We start from the raw sequence: 18,022 nt of genomic DNA on the forward strand, positions 1-18,022 counted from the left end.
TATTGAAATTAATCTATTGGTAGCTTCTTTCTCTGGTACTTCAAAGGTCAGAAAATGCATGTCCATTTCCATTTACCTCTCTTCTCAGCTTATTCCCACTCACTTGAGAATACCAGTCACCCAATACCATGGTTTCCCTCAGCCTTTTTTTGGAGACTGATAGAGCACTAGAAACTTATATGGATAGGTTGGTTGTTTGTTGATCTGAGGACACAACAAATACTGCAGACATATACCACATGGATGCTTTAGCAGGAAGCATTGGTTATTCTTATCATCCATCTATTAATTCTTTCACTCATCAGCTCAATACATATTTACAGACACCTCACTGTGCTTGGTACTGTGTTGGGTATCAGGGATTCAGAAATGAGTAAGGTGGAACTCAAAATCTGTTAGTGAAGGCAGGAATGAAAGCTGTTGGTTCCAACAATGTGTAAGTACAATGGGTGAGACAAGCCAGGAGTGCTTGGACACAACAGAAGGGCACATGGTTCAGTTCAGTGATGGGAGTGTGGTTACTATCAGAGAAGACTTCGTAGAGTATTTATTAGTGAGACAATAAATTGGCAGAGGAGGAGTAATTGACCAAGACAAGGATAGGGGTGGAGAAGGTTATATGTGGGGGGAGGGTAGGTGCAGGGATGAGTATTCAAAGTAGACTAAGAAAAGCAAGCCCTTGAGATACGAATTGGGTGCTAACTATTTTTTATACACCTGAATCACGTGCCCAGGAAAAGTGGCAGGAGGAGAGGCTGGACAAAGTAAGTTCTTGAAGGACCTTGATGCCCTGCTAAGACCCTAGACTCCACTGAAAGGGCAAAGGGAAACTAATGTAGGTGAGTGATGTGATTCAATTTGTGTTTTGATTTCTTTGGGGCCATTTGGGGAAACAGCTCCAAGAGGCAAGACTAAAGATAGGTAAAGTGCTGTTACATACTATTATGCTTCAACTTGGTTAAGTTATGCTGTCCAGCTGTTTGGTCAAGCAAGCACTGGCCTGGTTATTACTATGAGGGTATGCCATAGATTGATTTGCTATCTATAATCAGTTGATTACCTACAACTGATCACATCTACAATCAACAAAAGAGATTGCCCTCCACAATGTGCGGAGTCTCCTCATCCAATCATCTTAAAAGGCAAAACTGAAGAAAATAAAAATTAAAAAAATGGAAATAATTAAATAATAAATAAATTTTTAAAAAGCCAGAACTGAGGATTTCAGAAGGCTTAAAGAAGGATCTCTGTCTCTACTTCAACCATCCGCCTTCCTCTGGGGAATTCACCTTTATCAGAGTTTTCAGCTTGTGGCCTGCCCTACAGAATTTAGACTTGCCACCCCCATGGCCACATGAGCCAATTCCTATAATAAATCTCTTTACATATTACATATATATTCCCTGTCCCTTTTGTTTCTCTGGAGGACTCTGACTAATACACATACTATTTGTATGACTTCAGTACGTCATTTAATGCTGCCAAATTTCAGGTTCTTCATCTGAAAAGTAGGCTTAAATGTACCTACTTTGCATGATCGTCCTAAGGACTAGATATAAGGTATGGCTACACCACACACAGTGCCTAACACTAAAGAGGTCTCATAAAATAGTATCAATATATTTTATAATCCTCATGTTCTGTAATAACCTGATCACAAAGACAAAGGAATTTACAATGAGAACAGCCTCTCTTAGGAAGGACATGAGGGATGATGCCATCAGCATAACAGTTTCAAGGGAGCCATTGACGCTGACATACACGCGGGTAAATAATTTATGTGTTGGGACCATTTTTTAAAAGCCCCATTATTATTCCTACTCCCTGCCTCACAGTGACGCTGATAGTTGCAGTGCATTAGTTAATTTCATGGCCTGGTGGTGAATCTTACAATATTTCATCCTCCTAATTCAAAATATTCTTTCAAAGTGGTTCCAACTTTACAAATAAATAATTCCCGTTGAAAATGGAGTTTTCCCATCTGCCCAGCCCATTTTCCATCTGTTCCCACAAACTCATGGCAAGACTGAACTAGGTCTTGAGACCCTGTTGATTAGTTCTGATTTAAGTAGAAATGACTTTCTCCCATATGGATTGTGAACTAATGACAAAGATTAGTTTTCACTGATATTAGTTACCGTGTTTAGAAGACAGTTTTAGTGATCTGAAAGTAGATAAAAAAGTACATACGGATAGAAGAAATAAAGAGAAAACTCACAATCGCTGAGCTCCTGCTATGTGCTCAGACTTCCTTCTAGGCTCATTGAATCACCTTATTTGATCATTGCAACAACCAAATAGATAGATCTGATCATGTGCATCTGAAAGATGAGGAAACTGAGGGTCAGAGAAGCTTAGAAAATTTGTTAAAATTCACATAATTTGTAAATAAGGAAGTTAGAATTAATTCTAAAATTAAGGCTCTTTTCCATAATACCAGAGAGATCCAAAAGAGAATTGTGCTTTTTATTAAGGGGAAGTACATTGACCAGAAGAATTTGTGATTTTGTTTCTTTTAGTAACTATAACATAGTTTACTAGAAGAGTGCCTTGTTAAGTAAAGGCAATCCATTTTCAAGTCTTTGCAATGTTATAAAGCTGGACAGAGGAAGAGAGCAATCTTTCAATAGTATCAGAGTACAGAGTCATTTCTTATAAAAAGCAATGGAATATGAGTTAGGAAACTTGGGTTCATATTCTGGATCCCCAACTTATTATCTGGATGACAAGAACAAATCCTATAACTCTCTGGTTCCAAGCTCAATGCTGTGACCTTGATCAAGTGACTTAATCTTTCTGTGGCTTAGTTTCCTCCTCTATAAAATGAGACTTAACAATACTAATCGTAGGATGGTTGTGACGATGAAATGAGAACACACAAAATTCTAAACAGGACCTGGGACATAGGAGCCATATTTTTTAAAAGTTATTGTTATCGTTATCATCACCATCATCATCATCGACCCAAACCGTTGCCCCCTGGCCCACCCCGGTGCATGCATTCCCACCGACTGAGAGTAGAACCTCAGAGGGTGAGGAGGGTGCTGCTGGCATCTAGTGAGTGCAGACTAGGAGTGCTATAAACATCCTACAATGCCCAGGAAAGTCCCCCACAATGAAGAGTTATCCAGCCCAAAATATCAAGAGTGCCAAGGTTAGAAACCTTTGCATTAGAGTCATTCCTTTGGATGAAAGTCCCAAACAATCAGATCAGGATTTAAAAATAGACTTGAGGCCTCACCTAAATTCCTAACTTCACAGAATGTTAGCCTCAAAAAAAACTTTTGAGAAGGTCTCTTCCAAATACCTGTTTTTACTGAAAGTAAAACTCTGATGGGTAGGAATTTGCCTTCCTCCTCTCCCAGTCAGTGGTAAAAGAGGTCTCTCTGCTTTTTCTGTCCTTCAATCCTGTGCACTGAAAGCTCACAACCCCAGACTGATTAGAGAACCCCAACATCATCAGGCCACCAGGAGAGAGAGGTAAAATTGTGACCCACACTTCCTGGTTTAGTGGCTAAGAATCTCAAATAGGTGTAGCTCCCTCGCCTGCAGCTCAGTGAACAGGCTTCCATAGCTCTTGACTCCTCAGAACCTCACAAAGCCTGGCACAGAGGAAGGTGGTATCATAAAAGAGTGAATAGTGAAAAACACTGGCGTGGAATCAGAAGGTTGAGACTGAGCCATGCTCTCTGACACTTTCTGTGTTTTTTGGCCAATTATATGAAGCAGACTGCTAGAGGTAACAGCATCTTTAGAAATTACCTGGGAGCATTCAGGGCCCAAAATAGCTTCATTTATTCTCATTCTCTCTCTCTCTCTCTTTCTCTGTCTGTCTCTCTCTGTCTCTCTCTCTGTCTCTCCTTCCCTTCTTCCCTCCCTCCATCCCTCTCTCTCTCAATTTGAAATTCCCACATAAAATAATGGTAATAAATGTACTTACCTCATAGAACAGTTTAGAAGATCAATTGAGATAAAAAAAAAATACACATCTGAGATGTTATTACTGGTTAAGGGTAAGGACTTTGGAACCTGGCAGCCTAGGTTCAAATCACTTAACCACACTGTGCCTCAGTTTTCCCATCTCCAAAAGGGCATAGTAATATTATTATATTATATATATATATATACATATATTATTATTTACCTTGTACAACTGTTCTAAAAATTTACTGCGTTAACATATATCAACATATTTCAGTCTCTGGACCACAGCAAGTTTTATACCACATTAGCTATTATTGCAACTAATCATCCTTTTGCCCTTCTGGATCTTCCTTTTAAATTCTAGGAGCCAGCCAAATACAGTTCTCCTAGGTAAATCATGGAACTCCACAACAGCCAACCAGAAAAAGCCAAGTTTCCTTTCCCAGACTTGGTGATGGTCCCCTGCTTGCCAAATCACTATTTCAGGATAAGGAGACAACAGCCCCCTCTGCTGCCCAGAATTGAAACACACTATCATCCCTATGACAGCTTCATTAATATTCTGTCCTTTCTGCCCTGCCAATCTTGCCTCCTGAAAATGTGCTTCCCAGACTGATGGAATTGCTTCTACGTACTAATATCATCAGCGAGATATTTCCCTAAGCAGCTGACTCATGACTTTTTTTAATCAAAAGGAACCATCCTTCTAGGCTCTAGTTTGAATTTGAATAGCTCTCTGTTCTCCAATACCCATTAGGAAGCAACACGGTAAAGTTTTAGTAAGTGAGCAGGAAAACTCACGAAAGAAGGAGTGGAATTGGATCATTATAACAAGTTGTCTAATCTACTAATCAGTTTGTACGGTGGTTTTTCAAGGGAAACTCAGTCATAGTATCAAACAGATGGGAAAAAGAACAACAACATAATAAAAAACAATGACAACAACCATGCCCTCTATCTTTTCATTTCTGACTCTTCTGAAATCTCCATCCCAGATCCTAGATTCAGAGGCAGGCCAATAAGCTTTTTACCCATGTAGGCCCCATGGTCTGTATAAAATGGGTGTCCCTATTTCCTTGGGAAGGGTGCTAGCATTCAATGAAAACCTGCTATGCCAAACATCGTGTAAGTATGTTTCATTCAGTCCTCGCAACACCCTAGTGATCTACAATATATCATACCCTGTCAAGGTTGAAGGAAGAGAGGCTCTGAGAGCTAGGTGATGTGAGCCCAAGGTCACATGCATGGTGAGCACAGAGCCAAATATCAGAGTTCATCTTTGTTGACTCCAAAGCTCAAGCTCTTTCTATTATGCCATGCTTCCTACCAGACACTCAAATTCATTCTAGGAAAGCTGTGAACTGGAAGTTGGAGAGAGAATACCGGAAGTGGTCAGAGGGGAGGAGCCCTTCATGTGTGGTTTGGAGAAAAAAGGGTTTCCCCTATTCCTCCATTCAGAGGGAGCACTGACAGGGCCTGAGGTCAGTCACCCCCTTTAAGACTCCTCCAAGAACAGTCATACAGGAAGGACCATCATCAGTCATCCAGGAAGGACCATCAGTCATCCAGGAAGGGCCATCAGTCATCCAGGAAGGGCTGTCAGTCATCCAGGAAGGGCCGTCAACCATCCAGGAAGGGCCGTCAGTCATTCTTGGCTGTTGTGAATATAAAAACCTTCCAAATTATGGAGTCTAGTAGAAAATTCTACCAAACATCAAAGGAAGAAATAAAATACATTCTATACAACCTCTTCCAGAATATAGAAGAGGTGGAAACACTGTCCAACTCAGTTTTCTGAGATTACCCAGATACTAAAATCAAAGCCATAGCAAGCAAATAGATCTACAGACGAACATCTTTCATGAACATAGACTCAAATATCATTAGCAAAAAACTATCAAACCAAATCCAACAATACATAAAAAGGAAAATTCCAAGTGGGATATATCCTGGGAATGCAAGGCTAGTTCAACATTCAAACACCAATCAATGCAATTCACATCAACTGACAAAAGGAGAAAAACCACACGATCATCTCAACAGATGCAATCCTGGTATTCTCCAGAAGAGAAGCCTGAGGCAGGTAATAGAGAAAAGTCATGCCCAATATCACAAATTTCTGATAAATTCAGCTCTAGAATCCGGCTTTCTAGACACCAGTCTCCTGTGAGGTGATCACCCTGTGCTAAGAGTTAGAGAAGGCCTTAAAACCTAGAGGAACCATGGTAGGTTGAATTATGTCTTCCTCAAAAGACATGTTCTTGGCCTCTTGCCTCCCTCACCTCTGTCTTTGTGAGAGTGCCCTCATGTCCTGTTACATGTGTTCTCAATAAATTTTATGCCCATTTACTATTAAAAAATAAAAGACACACTCTTAATCTGCATTTCTGCAGGTGTGAGCCCATTTATAAATAGGACCTTTTGAACATGTTATTTTTATTTAAGGTGTGGCTCAATTGCACCAGGGTGGGACTTAATCCACATTACTAGAGTCCTTTCTAAGCAGAAGAAATTCAAACACAGGGAATCAGAGAAGGCCACGTAAGAAAAAGCCAAAGGCAGCAGAAAAGAGAAGACTAGACAAAAGGAGAGAAAGATCACCATGTAATGGGAGGGAGACATGCAGGCCTAGGTACCCAAGAGAATGCTGCAAGCTAGTACCAGAATGTGGGAGACTTTGGGAGAAAACATGGACTTGCTGAGGCCTTGACTTTGGACTTCTAGCCTCTGAAACCATGACCTTATAAATGCTTGTCGTTTAAACTTACCAGTAAGTGATATTTGTCATAGCAGTCTATGAAATGGCATAGCAAACTAAGAAAGGGCATAACCCAAAGGCTTCATTCACAGATCTCAAAAAGCTGTACCTGAAGTGAGGGAACAGGAACAAGCTCACTCTCACCCATATGGAGCCAGAACATACCTGCAGTTCACGTACATAGGCACAGAACCAAGGGAGTATTGGGGTGGTCAAAAGGATTATGTGTCCCTGCAATCTTCCAAAAAAGGTGGAAATTGTAACTATTGAATAAAGAAATAAACTTCATAATTTGAGACATAGGCGTCACAGTTATATTTCCTCTGAAAGTTTTTTTAAATCACACACTTTTCAGGAAGATAGAAAAAAAGGTGCTAACACTTTGATATAACTGAAATGAGAGAGAGCATTTAATCCTACCATCTACCCAGCTGGGGTTCATTTTAACCACCTCACAAACGTTTGTGCTTGTCAAAACCGTACACGGGGAGACTTCCGGGTCAAGATGGCGGCTTAACAACGTGCGCATTTTAGTTCGTCCTCCAGAACAACTACTAAATAACCAGAAACAGTACAGAACAGCTCCCGGAGCCACGATAGTGACCAGACACACAGCATACCCCTGTCTGGACCAGCTGGACAGACTGTGAGCACCCCCCAGAGCCATGAGTTCCCAAAGCTGCGGTGGCCAGTGACCCTCCCCCATAGGCCACTTCCCAGAGGGAAAAGGAAAGGACTTTACCAGCAGCAGGGACTGGGTACAATCAAATGCCAATTGTGGAACTAATTAACAAATTCTGACTACTAAAAATAGGCCCCCAGCTTAGGGGAACCTGATCAAAGTGGAGGTTGCTCATTTTTGCCCCAGCACCAAGGGGGCAGGACTGACAGAAAAAGGGGGAAAAAAAAGAAGGAAACAGAGATTTTTGTGGGTGTGTATCTACAAAGGCCTCTGGATACAGCAGCAGGACTTTTCAGGCTGCAACTGCCCAGGCATAGGCAGACGTGAGCTCTTTTGGGGGCTTATCTGAAGCCTGTGCCTTCCCCAGGGGAGGGGTGAAGCCCCACCCAGGTGGAAGCCCTCCATCAAAGAATTTAGACACCTGGGCTTGGTAATTTGAAGCCATTAAAACCAGCCTACAACCTCTCCTCTGTCTCCACCATGTCCCCAGCAGGGAGAGTCTGCCAAAGTTAAAGGTACCACATCATCTTATGCTGGTGGGACCTGAAGTCAGACAAGCACCACATACTGGGCAGGATAAGAAAAACAGAGTCCAGAGACTTCACAGGAAAGTCTTTCAACCGGCTGGGTCTCACCCTCAGGGAAAACCAATGCAGGTGACATTTTCCTCCTGATAGGAGGCCAGTTTGTTCTGGGAAAATCTGGCTGGGGTCTATAATATCTAAGTAGACCCTCCTAAGTGTGTGGGGGGGAAAGGCACCACACAAGCAGGGCAAGAAACAAGAAAACAAGAACTGAAAAATTCTCCTCTGTTAAACAAAACTTAAGCTAAAGGTCCAGATAAAGTTGAACGGAATGTCAAAGAACAGATAGACAACAAATTCATCTAGCAAGAAAACCCTAGATAAAAGAAGTGAAAGCAATCTGCAGAATAAACTAATTAAGGTAATTAAATGCCTAGACGCCAGCAAAAAATAACAAATCACACTAGGAAAATTGAAGATATGGCCCAGTCAAAGGAACAAACCAACAATCCAAATGACATACAGGAGCTGAAACAATTAATTCAGAATGTACGAACAGACATGGAAAACCTCATCAAAAACCTAATCAATGAATTGAGGGAGGATATAAAGAAGGCAGGAAAGAACAAAAAAAAAGAAACTGAAAGTCTGAAAAAACAAATCACAACTTATGGGAATGAAAGACAAAGTAGAAGAGATGAAAAAAACAATGGAAACCTACAATAGTAGATTTCGAGAGACAGAACATAGGATTTCTGAACTGGAAGATAGAATATCTGAAATCCGACAAGAAACAGAAACTATAGGGAAAAAAATGGAAAAATATGAGCAGGGACTCAAGGAATTGAAAGACAATATGAAGCACATGAATATACGTGTTGTGGGTGTTCCGGAAGGAGAAGAGAAGGGAAAAGGAGGAGAAAAACTAATGGAGGAAATTATCACTGAAAATTTCCCAACTCTTATGAAAGACTTAAAATTACAGATGCAAGAAGTGCAGCATACCCCAAAGAGAATAGATCCAAATAGACATACTCCAAGACATTTAATAATCAGAATGTCAGAGGTCAAAGAGAAAGAGATGATCTTGAAAGCAGCAAGAGAAAAGCAATCCATCACATACAAGGGAAGCCCAATAAGACTATGCACAGATCTCTCAGCAGAAACCATGGAGGCGAGAAGACAGTGGGATAATATATTTAAATTATTAAAAGGGAAAAACTGCCAACCAAGAATTCTATATCCAGCAAAATTATCCTTCAAAAATGAGGGAGAAATTAAAACATTTTCAGACAAAAAATCACTGAGAGAATTTGTGACCAAGAGACCAGCTCTACAAGAAATACTAAAGGGAACACTACAGACAGATACAAAGACAGAAGAGAGAGGTATGGAGAAGAGTGTAGAAAGGAAGACTGTGAGTAAAGGTAAAAAGAAGGAAAATTAGACATGACATATAAAATCCAGAAGGCAAAATAGTAGAAGAAAGTACTACCCATGCAGTAATAACACTGAATGTTAATGGATTAAACTCTCCAATCAAAAGACATAGTCTGGCAGAATGGATTAAAAAACAGGACCCATCTACATGCTGTCTCTACTCAAAGGACACGAGGCCAAGGGCACAAATGGACATTTACACACCAACGTTTATAGCAGCATTATTAACAATTACCAAGAGATGGAAACAGCCAAAATGTCCATCAACAGACAGTTGGCTAAACTAACTGTGACATTTGCATAAGATGGAATATTATGTAGCTGTAAGACAGAATAAAGTTATGAAGTATGTAACAACATGAATGGACCTTAAGGACATTATGCTGAGTGTGATTAGCCAAAAACAAAAGGACAAACACTGTATGGTCTCACTGATATGAACTGACATTAGTGAATAAACTTGGAATACTTCCTTGGTAACAGAGACCATCAGGAGATAGAAATAGGGTAAGATATTGGGTAATTGGAGCTGAAGGAATACAGATTGTGCAACAGGACTGAATATAAAAACTCAGAAATGGACAGCACAATATTACCTAACTATAATATAATTATGTTAAAACACTGAATGAAGCTGCATATGAGAATGATAGAGGGAGGAGGGCTGGGGCATAAATGAAATCACAAAGAAAGATAGATGATAAAGACTGAGATGGTGTAATCTAGGAATGCCTAGAGTGTATAATGATAGTGACTCACTGTACAAATTTAAAAAATGTTTTTGCATGAGGAAGAACAAAAGAATGTCATTACTGCAGTGTGCTGAAAATAGATGTACTTAATATTTTAAAATTTCAACTAATGTGTGAGACTAAAGCAAAAAATGTTTATTTGGTACAAATCTATACTTGGACTAGTGCATCTCCTAATACAACTTATGTAGATAGTTGATTGAACACCTTAAGTACATGGAACTTTGTATAGGACATGAGATTTTGTTGGTTTGTCCAGGTGATGCCCTGATGAATCCCAGAGTGATTTGATCAGTGAGTGGAAAAGTATTTGCAAAGTCCCCTTCGAGGAATGGTGAGAATGGGGGAAAACTTAACTTCCCCAAGTTGAATTCTTGATATTCTCACAAGTAGTGTGGACAACCAAAGCTATAGGCTGAGCCCCCAGTCTTGGGGTTTGTTCATATGAAACTTAACCCCACAGGGGATAGGTCAAGCCTACTTAAAATTAAGCCTGAGAGTCACCCCCAAGAGAACCTCTTCTGTTGCTCAGATGTAGCCTCTCTCTCCAGCCAACACAGAAAGCAGACTCACCACCCTCCCCCTGTCTACATGGGACATGACTACCAGGGGTGTGGATCTTCCTGGTGGCGTGGGACAGACCCAGAATGAGCTGAGACTCAGCATCAAGGGATTGAGAAAACCTTCTCAACCAAAAGGGGGAAGAGGGAAATGAGACAAAGTGTCAATGGCTAAGAGATTCCAAACAGAGTCCAGAGGTTATCCTGGAGGTTATTCTTATGCATTAAGTAGATATCACCTTGTTATCCAAGATGTAATGGAGAGGCTGGAGGGAACTGCCTGAAAATGTAGAGCTGTGTTCCAGTAGCCATGTTTCTTGATGATTGTATAATGATATAGCTTTCATAATGTGACTGTGTGATTGTGAAAACCTTGTGTCTGATGCTCCTTTTATCTACCTTGTCAACAGATGAGAAGAACATATGGAATAAAAATAAATAATAGGGGGAACAAATGTTAAAATAGATTTAGTTTGAAATGCTAGTGATCAATGAAAGGGATCAGTAAGGGGTATGGCCTGTAAAATTTTTTTTTTCTGTTTGTTATATTTTTCTGTTGTCTTTTTATTTCTTTTCATGAATTGATGCTAATGTTCTGGGAAATGATCATGATGATGAATATGCAACTATGTGATGATATTGTGAATTGCTGAGTGTATGTGTTGGGAATGTTTGTTTCTTGTAATTTTTTTTAATTAATAAAAAATAAAAAAAAACCTACATGGAAATATTTACTATTTTCTTACTCTTCTTTAGTAATATGATAATTTGGTCAGTCTTGAAACTAGCAGTTTCTTTACTTTTAGTTGTATTTCAAATAAATGTCAAAATCAAAGTGTCTCTTTTGTCTCCAGGCAAGTTCTTAGTAGTTCTGTCCCCTGGAAAACGCTGGTACCTGGTTCAGAACTTGCAGGCAAGATGACCATGACTCAGGGCAATATTTAAGGCAAACTAAGGTCAAACCCAACATCTTCAAAGTGAAGCTGAAATAGAGTACCTCTTCTCTGTGCATTTCTTTTAATACTAGCCCTTTTAAGTGGCTCAAATTGTTTTTGAGCTTTCCAAGGCACTTGGATATTTAGTGCTTTCAATTATCCTGTATCTGCAATTTACTGACAAGGAAACTGGAGTTCAGAGGGTAAGGTACCTCTGAAACTCATGAACTTTGGACATTGCAGGGGACACAAAAGTCTATGACACCCACCCTTGAAGAAGGCACAGTGTCATTGGTGGCATCAGGCAAATATGTAAATAATTACTTATTTAATGAGCTTTTACCATGTGCCATGCACTGAGCTAAATATTTTCTCTTTTCAGTATTTCATTTAATCCACAAAGATAACCCATAGAATAGGAGGAAAATGAAGTGGAGAGAGGTTAAAGAGTCCGAAGTTGCACATAACAAATACTTGAGACATGAACACAGGCCCAGACTCATAGTCAATGCACTTGACTGCATCTTGGAAAGTCAAGAATTGTGAAAGAAATGCACACAGCATGCTGTCGGGGGTTAACTCTGCAGTGGGGATGGGGACGTTTTAGGAAAGGGGTATGTGGTTTGAGAAGTAATCGTATTTGCTTGGAGATAGGTGCATCACAGTTTACATGGCATTTGAGATGTGTCTTACATGATGGACTGAATTGCAAAAGGCAGAGATAAGTGAGATGGAGGCAATGCCATGAACAAAGGAAGTGTGCTTTGTATGCAGATGATAATCCTGTTCGAAGGGAGAGGATTGGGCTCTCAATGTGATGATCATTTTTGAGGTGTTTTCTAAGACATTTGAATGGAAGTTTGATCTCATTTAATTTTTCAAATAAATTATAGTAAAAATTATTCTTGTAAAAACACCTGATTCCTGCATTCAAGAAACAATCTACTGGAAAGATAAACAATTAAAGAAACAATTAGGGCACAGGAGTAAATTCTATGACAAGGGAAGCACCAGGTGGTCCTGCCAATGCAGACTTTAAGAAAGCCATGCTAGAGGGAATGATGCCCAAGCTGAGAACTGAAGACTGTGCGGATGTTACTCTCTTCCCCCCTGGGAAAAGCAGTGTTCTGGGTAGGAGAACCAGTTTGTGCAAAGGCCCAGACATGAGACAGACCATAGTCTGTTTGGGAGGCTGCAGATGTTGCATACGGCTGAAGAAAAGAGAGCAGGTGGGAATTGAAAGATGTGAGGCCAGAGGGGCGTACAAGAGGTCAGTTCATGATGAGTCTGTGCGTCGTGTTAAAGAGAGACAGTGGTAAGGTGCCCTGGCCCAGCGTGGGCATGGGCTGGCATCCCATTGCAGTCAGCAAATCAATTACGCCCTCCACCGACTTTGGCCTTGTGTATTTAGAATGCATGAAGTTAGCCTGCCAAACATCTGCTCTCGCTATGAAGCATGCCATGGTAACCATTGCACTCCCGTGCGTCAGCGTCACCAGGATTGGTAATAATCACAAGTGTCAAAAACGAGAGAGAAAGGAGAAGGAAAGCTGTGCAAAATCCAGCGGCAAGATGATTGAGCTGGCAGCTCCACTCTGGGGCCCCTGCCAGCTGCACCTTCTGCTGCCCCTGTTGGGGGCAGGGGAATTGATGTGGCTCTGGCCTCCTCTCTGCCCCTTCTGTTGATCCCTCTCCCTGTATTATTCATCCACTGCTCCGACTGACATTGGAAAATGCGCCTTGCCTTTGCCAGAACAACATATGTGCCCCCGCATCATTGTGTGTGAGGGAGAAACCTGCCAGCAGCTCACCAGAAGAGGGGCCCTCTGGGTGAGGACCCCACATTGACACAGGCAGGTGGCATGGTGTCCTGGCAGGGGTGCAGCTCTCCAGACAGACAGACCTGGCTTAGTATCTCAGCATCACAACTTCATAGACTTGAGAGTTTGGGCAAATCTTGTAATCTTTCTGAACCCCACTTTCTTAATGTGTAAAATAAACGTAGGAAAGCTTACTTCCTAGGGCTGTTTAGGGGCTTAGAGGTAATGATGGCAAAACATCATTTACAGAATAAGTGTTCAAGCTTAGCTACTATTATCTTTTTGTTAAATTGAGCTCTCAAAAAAGCCACATTTTGAGCACCTGATTCAAACTATTGAATCTCCACAATAACCCTGTAAAACAGATGTCATTAGCCCCATTGTACACATAAGAGAACTGAGGCTGTTACCTGTCCAAGTCATTGAGCTAGTTAGTAGCTGCAAAATAGACTGTGAACTCAGGACTCTTACTGTTCAAACCATGCTACCTTTCACAAGTACAGACTTCTTCATATGTTGAGCTGAAATCTCTCTTTTGATTGATATTATCCAGAGGTCCTGATTCTGCTGCTAGATCCATATACAATATGTCCATTCCCTCTTCCCAATTAAAGCCCTTCAGAAATGAGGAGACAACTCCCATCACCCCCAAATTTTCTTTTCTCCAGGCTGAAAGGTCATGAGTCCCTCAGCCAGGTCTCAGACAGCTGGATTTCCAGTGCCATTACCAACCCAGCCTCTTTCCACATGATACCCCCAAGCTGGACAATGCCTGTCTCAAAAATGGTCCCAGAGCCTCACACAATGCCCTTAGATGCCGAGCTGGAGTTTATATCTTCCCTTCCCTTGCAGCACTACTGCGTCTAGAGGCCACCATCTATAACGCAACCTGATTGCTTTCCAACCATTTCCTGGATCTTGTTTGCTTTGCTGAGAGCACAGTAATATGGACTCAGGCGCCCTCTTGTGTAACGGGAGAGAAATCTGAGGGAAATGAAACAGGATCAGAAGAGGGCGAACAGGCCAATGATTTCTTCTAAAAAAAAAAAAAAAACTATCTTGCAGGAGCTCTTAGGCAAGCCTGACTCCTCTAATGAACTACAATTTCTCGTGTCAGTCAGTTAGGAAAGAGGCAAGTGTGTGACCCTCTTGCCCTGCTGTCAGTAAAATCTCACTTAACCATCATGACATTATTTTGCTATGCTAAAGATCTAATGAGAAGGAGCAAGGCCATGCTTGGGTCTTAGCATTTAATGTAGAGAGACATTCCCTACCACCTCTGCTCCATATGGCAGGGATGGGAGGGCAGGAGTAATCAGTAAGGAATATGGGAAAAGTAAGGGACCAGCTGAGTCAGTTCTGCAGAATAATCAAGGGCAAAACTAAGGTCAAAAAATTCCTCAAGTCAGCTCTCAGACTTGTACCAGTACCACTCTTCTGTTGTTAAAATGAGATGTTATCAGGGATGGTTTGCCCAGTAAATCATGCATCCATTTCTTTTTTCCATCAAAAGCTCTCTGAGGTCCTCAGGTAAGTCATTTCTCATCTTCTAGGCAAAGTGACATCAAGGGTTCCTTCAGTTTTAATATTCAGTGAGCTCTAACATAAAATCTTCACTAGATTGATTTCAGCCATCTAGGAGAATCCTGAGAGACAGGACCATGGGTTTAATAAGCTTTTATAATGAACTAAGAAATATAGGACATATTTCCATGTATTTATTTATGAACTGTATTTATGAACTCATCAAATATTTATTGATCATCTAATGTACTCAGCAGTACTCAATAGAAGTACTCAACAGTTGGCACCGTGGTTTGCTTCCTTCATGGTAACAGACCAGTCTTCAACAAGCTAAAAATGAGCAAAACATGGAGGATCCTTACTGACATCATTTCATATCCCTGCAACCAAGGGGGTTTAAATGCAGAAATCAAACTTCTCCATAGAGTTTTAAAACCCTATGAACATACCTGAAACAAGGAGTTATACCCTGAGATGGGGGCAGTTTGGATGGGCACATACCCATTGCAAAGACAGAGGCCCAGAACTACATCTGGCACATCTGTGTCTCTGGTCCCCTTAGCTGGGCCCTCACACCTGTGTGCCACTTCCAGGGCTCCATCCTCAGACTAGTGCTGTTGCTGTGTATGGAACCACACAAACTACAGTTATCCGCACAATCAGTAATGAACAGAACTGGGGATCCTCATGGCTCTGCTGGGATTCCACATTGAAATACCTCTAGAATTAGAACAAGCAGCCAGCTGCCCCATTCAGGTTGTCCACCCTTCCGCTATCTCTCTTCCCTAGGGCTAGAGCTCTTGTGTTCTCTTTCCTGCCAGTTGGCCTCTGCTAAGAGGGCCCAGTTACTTATTTCTTGAGAAGAACCAGAACCAAGATAAGAGGAAAGGGATGTGGGGATGGCAAAAGAGAAAAGTGACAAGAGAGTGAGAATAGCAAGGGGCAGGAGAAAGGGAATAGTGAGGAGACTGTGTTACAAAACAAGTGCAAGTATTTTCTTACGATTCCATTCAAAAACTCCCATCTCTTGTATGATAACTCGGGAAAACTTTTTTGTGAACAAATTCTTTTGAAGCCAAAAGAGGGGCAGTGCCACAAATCTTTTATTAAGGGCTACAGTATTGTTTTCAAATAAGCTAATTTTGACTAATCTCTATTTTCTTTCTTTTTTTTTAATCTACAGATGTCACCTTCAGTGCAGTTACCTGTATCACTTGCAGTTCACATCCCACATGTTCAGGAAAGCAGAGAATTTTTCTTGCAATAGAAACTTTGCAGGACCACAGCATGGGTTGCTTGCTGGGAATGAGAGCCATCAAATTCTGGCCAGGCTTGTAGAACTGTCCAGCATATGTTGAAAAAGTAGTCCTTGATCTTAATACAAATGATTCAGATTTCAGATTAATAAAAATACAAATGTAACATCATTTACCACAAAAAAGGACCAATATTTCAATCCTTAAAAATAGCATGTTTCAGTACAATCACAGCATCTCTACACCCAATGCAGCCCATTTCTGCTCATGAGGTAGGAACATGAAATGAAATTTGCCCCCCTGCTTAGACACAGGAGGCAGAGGTTTTCTGAGTGTGTTTTCCATCTCATTCGAAATTAAACTCCAGAAAACCCAGCCTTGCACACAGATACATACTCAGAGACAGCACACACAAAGGCAAGTCTAGCCTGTAGGAGGCAGATAACAAGGCAAGTGCAGGCAAGCAGAGTGCAGCCACTGTCTGGAAAGGAAATGCCAGCCCCCAGAATGCGTTGATAACAAAATCCCCATCCCCGCTGTTTGTGGTGAGCCATGAAAGTACAGCTTAAGGGTTATTTTCTCTTTTAAAGAATAGAGCAAGTTTTAAAAGCCCATCTTCTTCCAGCTGATAGGCTCATACTTTGCCAAGCTCTGTTAAACACTGACTCATTGGAAAGGAACAGCCCTTTCCAGAGAGGAAATTGGATGTGTATTTGTGTAAACCTCCTAAAGAGGTTTGCATAAAGCCCTTGTGATTACCTGGCCTGGAGATTTGTTCCTGGCTTTGGGGCTTCTCCAGCAAGGGCTTTTTTTTTTAGCAGTTATCTCAGCTCATTCTTAAAACTTGTGTAAGCTTTTATATCTGGCATTTTCAAACTAAACTATAAAACTACATCTGTTCAAAGGCCGGCTGGTTCAGAGATGGAGGGCAAAGGAACATTTCAATGAGGGGAATAAAGGGGATGCTTGGATATATATTGTAAATGCAAAATGATTGGTTTGGGGATATCCTTAATCTAAATAACTTATCCCTTTCAACAACCCACCACCAACCTTGGCTGAGACATAAAAGCCGTTACTTCACAATTCAGAAACCATCATCCAGAAAGTAAAAAATTCAAATCACAGGTGTTTTATTTGGTAATATGGACAAAAATATAATTTATATTATTTACGTTTTTCTCTTAAAGTGAAATCAGACCGAATTAGTCAGTGTGTGAGCACAGTCACAGTTAGCTCCCCTCCCATTGCACCCACCTTTCTGCAAAGATGTTTCCACAAACACACCCAACTGTTTTTTGATCAGCCTCACCTGCATTTCTCCTAGTGTACCCATGTAGCAGCTTTGTTTTATGTTCACATTTAAAAGCATTAGCTGTATCATTAGGCAAAGGGAGTATGAGGAAGTGGAAAGAATACAAGCTTTAGAATCAAAGAGAACTGCGTTTAATTTCCAGTTCTGTAGTTCACCAGTTTCATGATCTACTCTGAGCCTCAGTTTCTTTATCTGAAAAGTGGGAAGGATAGGAATAAAAAATATTTACTTCACAGAATTAATGTGATGATTCAACCAAATGAACAAATGAATATGTTTAAGGTACCCAAAATGTAGCAAGTCTTCTATAAATTTCTACATGAAAGGTTATAAGTACAGATGCCCAGGAACAGCTTTAGCAAGGGGTAGACAGGGAAGGAGGAGAAAACGCTGCAATAAAAAGGTTGAGACAACCTCATAACAAAACTGGGCTGAGTTTGTATACCACTAGGCTGAGAGTCAGACTTCATCATCATTATTTCTATCTACCACTGTCTTGCTCCTGGATCAGCTAACGATTGGACAGTTGAGG

General features: G+C 40.9%; 1 long non-coding RNA gene across 3 annotated transcripts in view; it reads right to left on the bottom strand.

Annotated features, from left to right (window-relative positions):
- Window positions 1-18,022, bottom strand: part of LOC143674147 (uncharacterized) — a 73,223-nt gene that overhangs the window by 19,450 nt on the left and 35,751 nt on the right. For 2 of the 3 annotated variants that reach the window (XR_013170887.1, XR_013170885.1), the window contains exons 2-3: window positions 16,125-16,293; window positions 2,219-2,321 (exon numbers count right to left, since the gene is read on the bottom strand). This is a non-coding gene — a long non-coding RNA (uncharacterized LOC143674147). Of the gene's footprint in view, window positions 1-2,218; window positions 2,322-16,124; window positions 16,294-17,487; window positions 17,678-18,022 lie in introns of those variants that run through there. The other variant, XR_013170886.1, reaches the window with a different exon arrangement.

This window comes from Tamandua tetradactyla, chromosome 2, assembly GCF_023851605.1.
Source record: "Tamandua tetradactyla isolate mTamTet1 chromosome 2, mTamTet1.pri, whole genome shotgun sequence".
In the NCBI taxonomy this organism is placed as follows: Eukaryota; Metazoa; Chordata; class Mammalia; order Pilosa; family Myrmecophagidae; genus Tamandua; species Tamandua tetradactyla.